This window comes from Fukomys damarensis, unplaced genomic scaffold (genome assembly GCF_012274545.1).
Source record: "Fukomys damarensis isolate Sample0158 unplaced genomic scaffold, DMR_v1.0_HiC HiC_scaffold_15, whole genome shotgun sequence".
In the NCBI taxonomy this organism is placed as follows: Eukaryota; Metazoa; Chordata; class Mammalia; order Rodentia; family Bathyergidae; genus Fukomys; species Fukomys damarensis.
Genome location: NW_022900927.1, coordinates 32,440,381 through 32,452,498, shown reverse-complemented (window position 1 = coordinate 32,452,498; position 12,118 = coordinate 32,440,381). Strand labels below are relative to the sequence as shown.

Below are 12,118 nucleotides of genomic sequence, written 5' to 3'. Positions count from 1 at the left end.
ATGAAAGTCAATTATAAAATACAGAGCACTATCCAGAACTGCTAGCTACCACTACGTTACTGATTTCAACCTTCAACAGTCTTTATTGATTATTTTACTTATTTTAAACCTAAGCAGATGCTACTACAATTAGTGACCACCTTATCCCAGTTTGCCAGGAATTCTCCCGATTCTAGTAATATAAGTCCTAGGCCTTAGAAACCACTCAATCTAGGACATACCAGGGTGTATAGTTTCCCTAACAACAGTGAAGTTACCGTTAAAAAAAAAAAAAAGGTGATTAATGCTAGTATATCCTTTCTCCATCCCCTCCCTAGGAAATAAATCAGGGAGATGTTTTAAATCCAAACTGTGCTCATGTAATCCCACCAGAAGCAAAGAGGGTTTTCCTGAGAAGGGTCAAGCTGGGATGGAGATGTCACCATAGCTGATATTTAGTGTTAGATTGCAAGGAAACTGAGTATCGGTGGGTGTTCAAACACCACCCTTAACACCAAGGTGACTCACTTTTCTGTGACCATCAGTAGGCCCTGGTGTTCTATTTGGGTGAAAAAGTAAGAATCTACATGAGCCCAGAACCTGCTACCAGTCAGCTCTGCTCTCTTAGTCCCCCCTCTCTTTCCGCTCAAATCCACAGATATGTCTAGTATTTCACACACTTACACAATCGTGTGAAAGTTTTAGTCCTGCTGAATGATGTAAGATGGGCTCCTTTCCTTCCTTCCTCCCTCCCTCCCTCCCTCCCTTCCTTCCTTCCTTCCTTCCTGCTTTCTTTTTGTTAAAAAAAAAAAAAAAAAAAGCAGAACCAGTAAAGCGATTGCAGCATCTTTCCTTAAACAGCAGGTGCGCAACCATACTTGGGTGAGTCAACTCAGTTGTTCATTTCTAAACCACAAACTCCCCCCCACCCAGAATGAAAGAAATGAATGGGAGAATGAAAAGAAATGGTACAGCCAGGCTACTTCCCAGCTGCAGTGACCTATTACACCATTGGTGATACAGCCTGATCAAAGGCCTGTTGTTTTCTTTTGGCTCTGGAACTTACGGGCTTTCAGTGTATCTGTAGCATGATCATGACACTTGGAAAAAAAAAGAAGAAAGAAAGAAATGGACAGATCCAACCTCTACTATTTCTCTTTATGGAAAGGAAAATCTTCAATGGTTCCAAAATGGCAGTAAAGGACTAAACACCTCTTTTTGAATCTCATGGAAGAAAAGAACTTAGGTGATCAGAAGAGTCTTTAGCTCCAAAGCTATTAATGACCAGCAAAGAATCCAAGAACTGGCTGAACAGGCTGGATCACTTCCCTGTGAATCATCAGTTTCCTTGCAGGCTTATGATGAGCTGAGGCCCACTTGCTCCAGGTCCCTCTCACCTGTGGGAAATAGGCTTTTAAAATGGAGAGTTGCCACTCCTCAGCCTCTTGGTCGTCACCAGGGTGGGGCACAGGAGTCACAGGACCTGCCTGTATGTGCTTCTTACTTTCTTAACCCACTTGAGGATGTAATGATGTGTTTTATGGTTCAGTTTGTGAAACACTGATAATCTTGACAATGAAATAGGTCTCAGGACTTAAGAGGGCAGGGAGAAGACAAAGAAGCAACCTCATATCTCGGCAAGGAATTAATTTGTGAATGTTTTTATTAATTCCTAGCTTCCTCCCTGGAGAAGCATTGGTTGTGTGCTAACAAATATTTAACAACACACACTGTTGATTTGTGTGCTATCTAATTTCATGGTGTAAATTAGAGGGATCACTCAGAGGGATCCTAATTTTCTTTTGCCAATGGCAACCTCACCCAATGGATGTTAGCAAAGAATTTTTAAGAATTAAAATTTATCAACATGATTTCAGTTAGAATACTGCATCAAAAATTTCACTTACAAAGTGGTGTGGTGGCATACACCTGTAATCCCAGCACTAGGGGGCTGAGGCTGGAGGATCACTGCAAGTTCAAGGCCAGCCTGTGCTACATAGTGAGTTCAGGCCCACCTGAACTACAAAGGGAGACCCTGCCTCAAAGAAACAAACAAACAAACAATACTTGACTTACCTTTTTAAATTACCCTTTAACAATTTGGCGCCTTCATTTTTTATTCGATATGTTTTTCTTTTTCTTATCTAACTCTTCATCTTTTTTCTATGCTGAGGACTGATTTATAGTCAGATGCGTTCGTGTTTTTATCTTTTTCCTATGCTCTTTTCTTAAGTTATTTAAAAATTATCACATTCGCACCAATCCCCCTTTCCTCTTAATATGTAAAACCTCAGTGTCTCCCCATAACTTTTAGGATAAAGTTTAAACTCCCCGGCCTTTGTAATATGGCTTTGACCCCAGCCTGCATCTCTGGCCTAGATTCTTTCAGGGTCCCCTCAAAGGACTCGTGCTTGGACCACTCCAAAATTCTTAGGGGTTGAAGGGAAGGGAGAGGGAGGGGGACAAAATAAGAACCAGGATGGATTATGTAAAGGTACAAATTTCCAGCAATGAAAATCATTATATTGTATACTTTAAATATACCAGTAAAACTAATTTTTAAAATTCTTGCAGCTCCCTAAATGAACTGTGATGCTGTAGTTCTAAGCTTTCCTACAGGTGACCTTTCTCCTCACTAGCCCCTTAATTTTAAGTTTACACTGAATATCTAATCTCTGCAGCTATAGCATCTTTTGTTATTCATATCTCATCAATAACAGTAATTAGTGATTTACTGAACTGTCTTTCTCCTTTTAAGCTGTGATCCACTTGGCTCAGAGGAAGTTGTCCTTCTTATACCTGGCTGCTAATGAAATGTCGGGTGTATATTAGGTACTGAACAAACACTGAACAGAGGAATAAATTAGTGAATAATTGAAGTAATCTGATTTTTATCACTATGTAAATTTGAAAGTATTAAACTCTTATAATCATTAATTGAAAATATCAGTACAATAGCAGAGGAGTTCAATAAAATATGATGCAACAGTAATACAGAAATAAAATTTCAATATAGCATTCCAAAAAGTGACCACTCACATGCAATAAAAAAGTATAAGCAGCATTATCTATTTTACATAAATAGAAAAAAAGGAATACACACACATAGTATATATACTATATATAGTAAAACCTTGGTTTACATGCATAATTCACTCCAGAAACATGATTGTAGCATGAAGCAGGGTCCTGGAGAGAGGAAGGAGACAGTGGAGAGAAAGAGTAAGGGGGGATTGGCTTCCTGGCCCTGGCTCTTGGCTTAAGAAAAAGTGGTTTACCATTCCATTATGTGTATGTGTGTGTGCATGTGTGTGCATGTGTATAATGTTGTACATCACAAAAATATGTATTTTCTCAGCTAGAAAAGAATGTAAATATGCACCAAAGCAACAGTATTACTACTTTACAGCACTACCGCTTTGGCAATTTTTACTACTTCCACAAGATTTCAACTCTAGTGGCATTTGCAGCTCTATTGTTTATAACAGTAAAAAATCCAAACAACCTAAATGTCATAACAATTTGGAATTGTTAAGTGCACTCTGGTGTGTACAACTAATAACATATTCTAATTCTTCCATCAGAGAGCAAGGCAGAGAGAAAGATCCTAGGATCCCAATTCCAAGCTCAGCAGACCTAATTCAGGGAACAAGGAACTCCTGAATGGAAACTCCAAGACTCCAGTAGGTCCCTTGAAATTATCTGAGGTTCCTTTGGTAACTAGAATTCAATCTGAAGTTTCTTCCAGCCAAAATTCTATTGTGAATCTTCTACCCAAAGCAAATTGAAAGCCATCTCTGCAATTTAGTTTACAACTGAGCTGAGGTGTCTACATTGGCATTTCCTCATTGCTGTGAGCTCTTCCTATCTATACGGCCTCTCTGCATCTTTCTTTCTTCATGTAAAAGACAGATGTGAAACAGGAATAGATCTCTATTCTTCTGGGTGCAAGAAATAGAAAGCCAGCTCCACCTGGCTTGAAGAATTAGGACAAGCATGAGTTTACATAAAATGCAAAGGTGGCTTGGCTGTAGAATTGGCTGCTCCAGTTGTACAAGAACCTTAGCAAGGACCTAGGCTCTCTGTCTCTGTTCTACCCTTGGTATCATTTGGACAGACTCCTTTGGGATTGCAAGATGTCTGTCAAAAGTGTTTGGAGTGACTGCTTTCCTATATGGAAAAGAGCTTTTCCAGAAGCTGCCAGAAAGCCTTTCAGCTTGTCTGATTGGACCACATGTCAATTCTAGTTCTTGGGAAGAGGAATGATATTGGATTTAGACCTGAGATCCACTTCTGGAACCCAGACTCTCCTGAGCTTCATGGGGAAGGTTAGGTATCGGAACAAATTTGAAATGACTTAGGAAGAAAACCATGGTAACAAGTGCTGGCTTGGCATCTAAGCACCTGTATACTTCCTTCCAGATCATAGAATCCCACTCTGCTGTCATGCCCCAGACTCTGTATCTATGTGACATTCCTCAGAACTTTATACTGAAAAATGTTTGGCTTATTTTAAGGTTTTGTTGTCTTCATAAGAATAGAAGAACAGTATGGTTTTTCTCTTCTTTTCTTTTCTTGCCTCTACTATATAGTGCCAGATAAATATATTTGAGGATATCAGTTTTTACAGACTCATTCAAAAGATTTTTTTGTTTGTTTGTTTGTTTTTGTTTGTTTTTGTTTTTGTTTTTGTTTTCGAGACAGGGTCTCACTATGTAGTTGAGACTGACCTGGAACTCACTATGTAGCTCAGGCTGGTCTCAAACTCACAGCGATCCTCCTGCCTCAGTCTCCTGAGTGCTGGGATTATAGGTGTGCACCACCACACCCAGCTCAAAAGATTTTTTTAAAAGACAAAAATCCTCTAGGAAACCAAACCAACAATATAGTTGGTAATATATGACTTTCAAGATTTTAGAAAATTGTTTGTGCGAAATTACCAAAAAAGAAAAAATTCTGACTGAAGGATGCTGGTAGTGACAATATTTAACTCCTGTGGGTCATAGACCTGCCCTACACCAAGATATTGTTTGTGATATTGCAGTTTAAAACAATTTAAAACATGAGAGGTGTTAGTATGACTAGTGGGTTAGTCTGACCCTCACAAAAGGTTTGTCAGAAAAAAGCACTTGCTCACAGAGCTGTCAAACTCATAAAGAAGGGAATCTTTGTAACACAGATCCGTGTGCACCAGACCAGTTCATTATGTCTTAATTTGGACTTTGGGGGATTAAATATAGTCCTGGGAATTGAACCCAGGGCCTTCCCACTGAGCTATTCCCTAGCCTTTTAAAAAATATTTGTTTGTTTGTTGCTGTTTGTTTTGAGACAGGGCCTCACTGAGTTTCTCAGGCTGGACTTGAATTTTCAATCCTTCTGCTTCATCCTCCAGAGCCTCTGGAATTATTTTCCTTGTATTCCCTTTCCCCCATTTTAAGTTGGATTTTGGGTTTCTGTACCTCATATTTTTTGTGGGGAATAAAGTAGATGGCACTTAAATTGAGTGTTCTTCCTCTTGTTTGTAAAATGTAAGTTAACTAAAGAGAAAATTGGAAGGGTCTTGATGAAGGATGGGAGAGGGTGAATGCTTTCGAAGACAAAATGGAGGGAGAGATTTGTGGATCTCATGAGCCCCTGAGATTCACAGTCCCTCTTTGAGTGTTGTGTCCAGTGAAACAACAGATCTGCAGGCTGTATGGTGACCCTCAAGAGAACAAAATCCTAGCGAAAAAGTAGGGTCAGCAAACCTTTTTGGCTCAGTGCAGGCTTAGGGAAGGCCTAGAATGACCAACCATCCTGGATATCCATTTCAGGATAGTCCAAAGGTGTAGGACTTTTAGTGCCAAAATCTGGAAAATTCTGGGCAAAGCAGGATGACTTGGTTGTCCTAGGGAAAACTAAACGATGTTCATGGTGAAGCAAAGATGAAAAGACCTTCTCCCAATGTGTAGGCACCATGGATGTCTTCTCTGATTGGAGTTACCTTCAAAGGACAAGGTTTCCAACTATGACCTAAAGATATGAGGACCTCAAGTTCAACTTTAAGTTGCTATAAGTGAAACAAAGTAGTGTTTTGCATACTTAGCATAGATCAAACGCTGAAATTTATGCTTAGTAACAGGTAAAGAGCTTACAAACCCTTAACAGGACTCTCAAGCCAGACATATTTTCTTTCTTTTTTTTTTGGTACCAGGGATTGAACTCGGGTCCTTGCGCTTGCAAGGCAGGCCACCAAACCGCTGAGCTAAATCCCCGGCCCTAGCCAGACATATTTTCTCATTCAGAACTGTTTAGATTTTTCAAAGACATTACAGTATTTGTTCTTTAAATTTTACAGCAACTCCAATGCAGAGCCCTATAATTAAACACACTGATTCTGCTATAGAAATATTTACTACTATTTATAAGAAACAAATAAAGAACATAAATATCCTAGTCATTTCACGCTACCTGGGGCTGCCAAATAAGTTCAGGTTAGTTAAAGCTTTTCTACCAAATCAGTTATTATAGTTTTCAGAAATTTTAAGAAATTAGAATTGTGGATAGTAGATTATTGCTGTACTTACAAGTATTAAGTTACAAGTATTAAGATGCCCTTAAATTATTCTATTAGGTCAAGAATAAAATCTATACCATGTTTTCCAACATTGACTGAAGATTTGGTAGAATTAATGAACATATAATGTCACTTAACATAATCATAAAATTGACTAGACCCTAATATTGGAATTGATAGTGCATATAAACTATAACAAAAGGTGATATATGCAGCAATCACATGTTTTTATATGTTATAGATTTTTATCTAGACAACTAAGTTGCAATTATCACAAATTAAAATCACTCTCTGTAAAGATCAGTTGAAACGCTAGATTTACTTGACCTCATCGTAAAAAAGACACATTACCTTGAGTAATCTTGATGAGCTTCAGGATTTTTTACCAGGACAAAAATGATTGGGCTTTTGGCTAACCAATTTTCTTTAATGTCTGTGTGGCGGTAAAGTGAAGGATACTTGTTTATTAAGTATCACCTGGTATCAAAGAGAAATAATAAAAATAATAGTAATGATAATAATAATATGTATGTTTTCTGGTTAGTGTCAGCACAGTTAGTTATGTGTAAGCCTAGTCATGCTGTCTTATTTAAAAATCATGAAAACATAAAAATCATGAACGTTTACAGTTTCTAAAACTGGTGTTTCATTATTTTTCTTCACTTGAAAGATAGCTTAGATCTAATTTATTCAGAACTTTGAAAACAAAATTTAGCATCTGGAATCAAATTCATTTGTATCTCAGGAAGAAGTAAAAAGAGCAAAGGCTTGTTTGTCACAATTCTGAAACTTTCTTTTCCACAGGCAAAGCCATGGGGGAGAGAGAAGGTGTCTCAGACATTTTCTCTAATGAAGCCATGTGTAATCTGGACCTGGATGAAACTCATGTCCACATTTTTATATATCTTATTTTGCTACATAGCATGCAGTTTCTCTCTGTAATCACATATGATGCTTTGCAAGACATGCTGCTTTGGATAGCTTTTTTTTTCTTTATTTCGCATGGTTTTCAAAAGACTTCAAATCAACCTTCCTGTCAAAACTGGTTATACTGTCCTTTGAGATCTCCTTGGTGACAGGATTCACTGTAGTTCTACATTCCCATCCCTTCAATCTTGATATTTATGACAAACTCATTCACATGGAGGAAATCTAAAATATTTATATCTTCACAACCCTGGGATCTAATTATTGTAAATGAGGATCCTGTCATGGCTTCTCCTCAGAGAGGGAGGGTGTGAAGAGCTGTACCAATCATTTTTTTCCTAGCTCCTTTAAACCTTTCTAGCCACCTCTTCACACCACCTGTCCAATGGCAAGGGCATTTGAAGTTTGCTGTCACCTCTGCTCCTTTGTAGTTACCTAGTGAAGTTTGCTGGGCCTGCTCCTGACATACTGTGTTCTCTTGCGACCTGCAAGCTGCATCCAAGGTTCTGTGGGAGCCCACAACTGGAAGAGTCTTAGCAACTAAATGAGAGCAGCGGGGGTTCTTTTCTCCATTTATATTGACTAACTTTACTTTCTTTTCTCCTACCAAACTCGATGGGCTAAGAAGTCTCAGAAAAATTTTAGTACAATCCTGTTCTCCTTGCCAAGTGTCCTCCAGGCGCTCGCTAACACTAACCTGAAGCAAAACTAAAGACCAGAGTGGCAGTATATGCCTCATTGTGAGGCTCACCTTTTTAGGCTCACTAAGGTAATGGCTGATTTCTTCAAGCATGGAACATGTAAACCTGTGTTTATTTCATTGTCAATCTGTAATTAATCATTCTGCGTAGAAGAAGATGTCAGCATGAAAGAGTTGTGGAACTGAATCACAGCTAACAGTAAATTATTCAGAATTTATTATTTCATGGTCTGAATATCTACCCATCCACATTCCAGTTCAAGCTACAACCGTAGTGGGAGGTTTCTGCTTTTAAAAGTCTACTAATTGCTCATAAGACTCTCATAATAAGGAAGAAATATTGGACTTAAGTAGCAGTTCTTAAAGAGTGATTTTCTGTCCTGTAACAGTTAATACCACAAGCATACAAATAACTGGTGCCTAGACAGTCCTTGGATTTGATCAGTCTACTACTCGAAACTATGAAATGAACCCAGAGGAAATACAGTGTATAGGTTCCTGTTGAGCGCTGGAGATAGTAAAGACCTGGAGTGGTGACTGGAGGCACACCTCAGCACTTGCTACCATCTCATACGACTGCACCCCACCCAAATGGTCCCCGCATGGGAGTCCTTGAAAGAAGAAATGTTGAAAGAAGATTTCTCAACAAGGTAGTGTCTAATACCTTCCTTTCTTTCCACATGGACCCACTCCCTTTAGAGCTTAAGAAACAATGCAATAGGACATTCTAGAGTTTAAACAAATGGGAAAATAATGCCAAACTCAATTGAAGATCCATTTAGTTTAAAAGAGTAACAAGAACAAACATAATCGTGAAGCAATGGCCAGCACCCTGAACCACTTCTAATATTGTAATCTTCAATCTTCAGTTGGAAGGTCTCTGTATCTCTTCCTTGTGATATATTCACAAATGATATTACTTGGATTAGCTGTACTTTGAGTTTTCCTTGCAAACACAGAACATTTGGTGTTCGGTTTTGTTTTGTTTTCTTTCTCCCATGTAGAAAATTTGGAAGCCTCCACATATTACCTTGAAAATAAAGTGAGGTCATATATGTTTTCACAAAAATATAAATGGAACCAGCACTGCTATTTTAAGGCAAAATATTTCTGCTACAATAATTACATCAATTCTAAATAGGTATATTTAACACAAAACTCATGGAGAAATGAAGCACTTGCAAGGAACTCTCCCCAAACTTCTTCAGAATAGCAATATTTGAGTTCACAATGATGATCCTTAAGTAATCACAGACTGCCAGAAACAAAATCCTCAGGTGTCTCCTCCTCAGTGCCTAGAGCATTCTCTACTGAGCCTTGCTAGAGAGCTCTGAGTGTTGGTGACTGCTTACTCCCAGGCCAATGGGAAATGAATAAGCCCTCTACTCTCTGGGTCTAAAATAGGAAATGTTCACCTCACAAAGCTATGTCTTCATATGTGGATTTACATGGGAGTCAAGTTAAGGAGAGAAACTTTGCTTTACATATGGGTGCAGCCCAAGCATCAAGAGCAAAACGTGAAACAAGCAAAATGTACAATGAATGAATGAATGACATATAAGCTAGGTAGGCTGCTACCTGCCCAGTGGAGGACTTCCAAGGTTGTAGAAGACTACCACAGCAAAGGAGGATTTTCCTGAACCCAAAGCTACAATTTCCAGTCACTTCATTGCTTCTGACCTTTTCTTTCCTTTCTACAGAAGAAAAAAAAAAAGGTTTAGCCATAAAATTGCTTGTTCATGGAGAGTGTACATAATCTTTATACTATCATTTACTGCTCTATATGTTCATTTCCTCCAGCCAACTTGTTCATGAGGAATAGTAGAAACAATAACACAACAACTTTGAAATTAAAGAAAAAATTTTAATATATAACATTAAAATAATGATCTTTATACCAACACCACATATCACTTTTAGTATTTTTCAATGGAAAATGGGGTCCATGAAGTCAAAACTACCTGAAACCCATGAACAACAGCCTGCAAACCTGTTCTCCAAGAAGCTGTGAACTCACTGTACAGAAAAATTGCCCTGTTTCTGTCTTTGCAAACCACAGGCCTCATAAGATGTTGGAAACATTTCATGCTTAAATATGTTTAAAGAATGACTAAAATAAAATGAATGCGTGTACACTCCTAATGAAAGTTAGACAGGAGAAGGTATTGGAAACCAATGTTATTAAGCATAAAGCAAAGAAGAAAGGACTGACAAAACAGCAAACAGGATAAAGTCAATATTTTAGGTGCAAGCTAGCAATAGTAGGTAAGAGTGCCTCAGAGAAGGCTTGGAAGTAGGAGGTTGAAACTAAGGAGGTAGAGGAATATTTGAGAGGGTGGAGTTCTGTAACATGTGGGGTGCTGAGTTCATACTTGGCAGAAGGTGATGTATTTTCTGGCAGGCTAATGAATAATGCAATTTGATAGCTAGAAATGCTCTTAGAAGCTATTCTATTCCAACTCTTCGTTTTGTAAATGAGAAGAATGAGGCTTATTAAATTATTGGGAAGGTGGAACTTGACTCTGCTCCCCTCTCCGTTGCTCAACCGGCCCTTCCAATGGCCTGGATTATACTTAGAAAGCACTGTGAAATGAGCAGCAAATATGGCATTCATGAGTTTATTATGAGTATGTAATACACATACATGTGAGAAATTCCATAAGAAGCATAATGTAATAGTCATTTTCAGAAACCTTAATAAATATAGAAAATTACTGGCCACATGATGTAACTTTTAAAATTTCTTATCCCTTTCATTCCTACAGCAACTCTAACTTGGAATCATTAGCATTTTCTTGGCCACTACCCCAGTAAGAAGCCTGACCTTATTGGTAGTACCAAATTGGTAAAATAACTAGAAGTAGAAATAGCCGAATCTGGCTCAAGAGAAACCAGAAGTCTCTTTGATTAGCTGTCAACAATACAAGAGGAAGATGGTGAAATAAGAAACTAACAAAATTCGCCACTAATGAGTAAAGGGACAATTTGCAAGTGCTTTAAAAATGTTCTCACCTTTGCACCAGAATCAGTGAAACCAATTATCTTGATTTTTTAAAAAAATGTCATTTCTAGGGAATCCATTTGAGTCTTTCTGTAACTTCCAGAAATGAGAGCTAGAAAATTGCATCCAAACTTCTGACTCATTCATTCAATGTGTCCATGGAAGAGCTGTCTGGCACAAATTGCAGGCTTTGATGTGGAATGGAAAGATGAGTTACAACTGGGCACTGCCTTCAAGGAGTTTGACATCTAACTCATGATTTTCTCAAGGGAAGCGACAGGAGTCTACAGGGTGGTGGAACCACATGAATGGTGTTCAGGATTATCACTTGGGTCCATTTTTCATCTAGGACATTCCTTTATAAATGAAAATTTGGAGTAAGCTCCAAATTGTATAATTGACAATGTGAAATAGGAAGAAAAAGGCTAAATATATAGGGGAAGTGGGAAGAGTGGGGAAAGGAAATAAGGGAAAAGAAAAAATATGAGAAAAGGAAAAAATGGAAATAAAGTTTTGGTAAATAGGGAAAGGAGGAAGGGGTTAAGGGAGGGAAGGGATATGGGAAAAAATGAGGACCAGGACCTGTCATGTGAAGGTACAGGATCCTAGTAATGAATGTAACCATATTGTAGACCTAGATTGTCCCAATAAACTCAATAAAAAGAAAAAAAATCTGAGATAAGCTTCAACTTCTTAAGTGAAAACTGTCTGATGGATACAATTAGTATCCTCACAGAACTGATCTGCATGGGGGCTTACATAACCTGACTGGAAGGAGGAAGTTTCACCTATCTATCTATCTGATACGATATGGTTATCACCATATTCCTATGAGGTGAGAATTAGGCCTTTACAGTATGGTAAAAACACTTAGTCACTCTAATAGGTTAACTGCTACTCCAGATGTTTGGTTTATAATATATAGGTGTGTGTGTGTGTGTATGTATGTATATAT

General features: G+C 38.1%; 1 pseudogene; it reads left to right on the top strand.

Annotated features, from left to right (window-relative positions):
* The window catches only part of LOC104876281, a 33,670-nt pseudogene that overhangs the window by 20,979 nt on the left and 573 nt on the right, over positions 1-12,118 (top strand).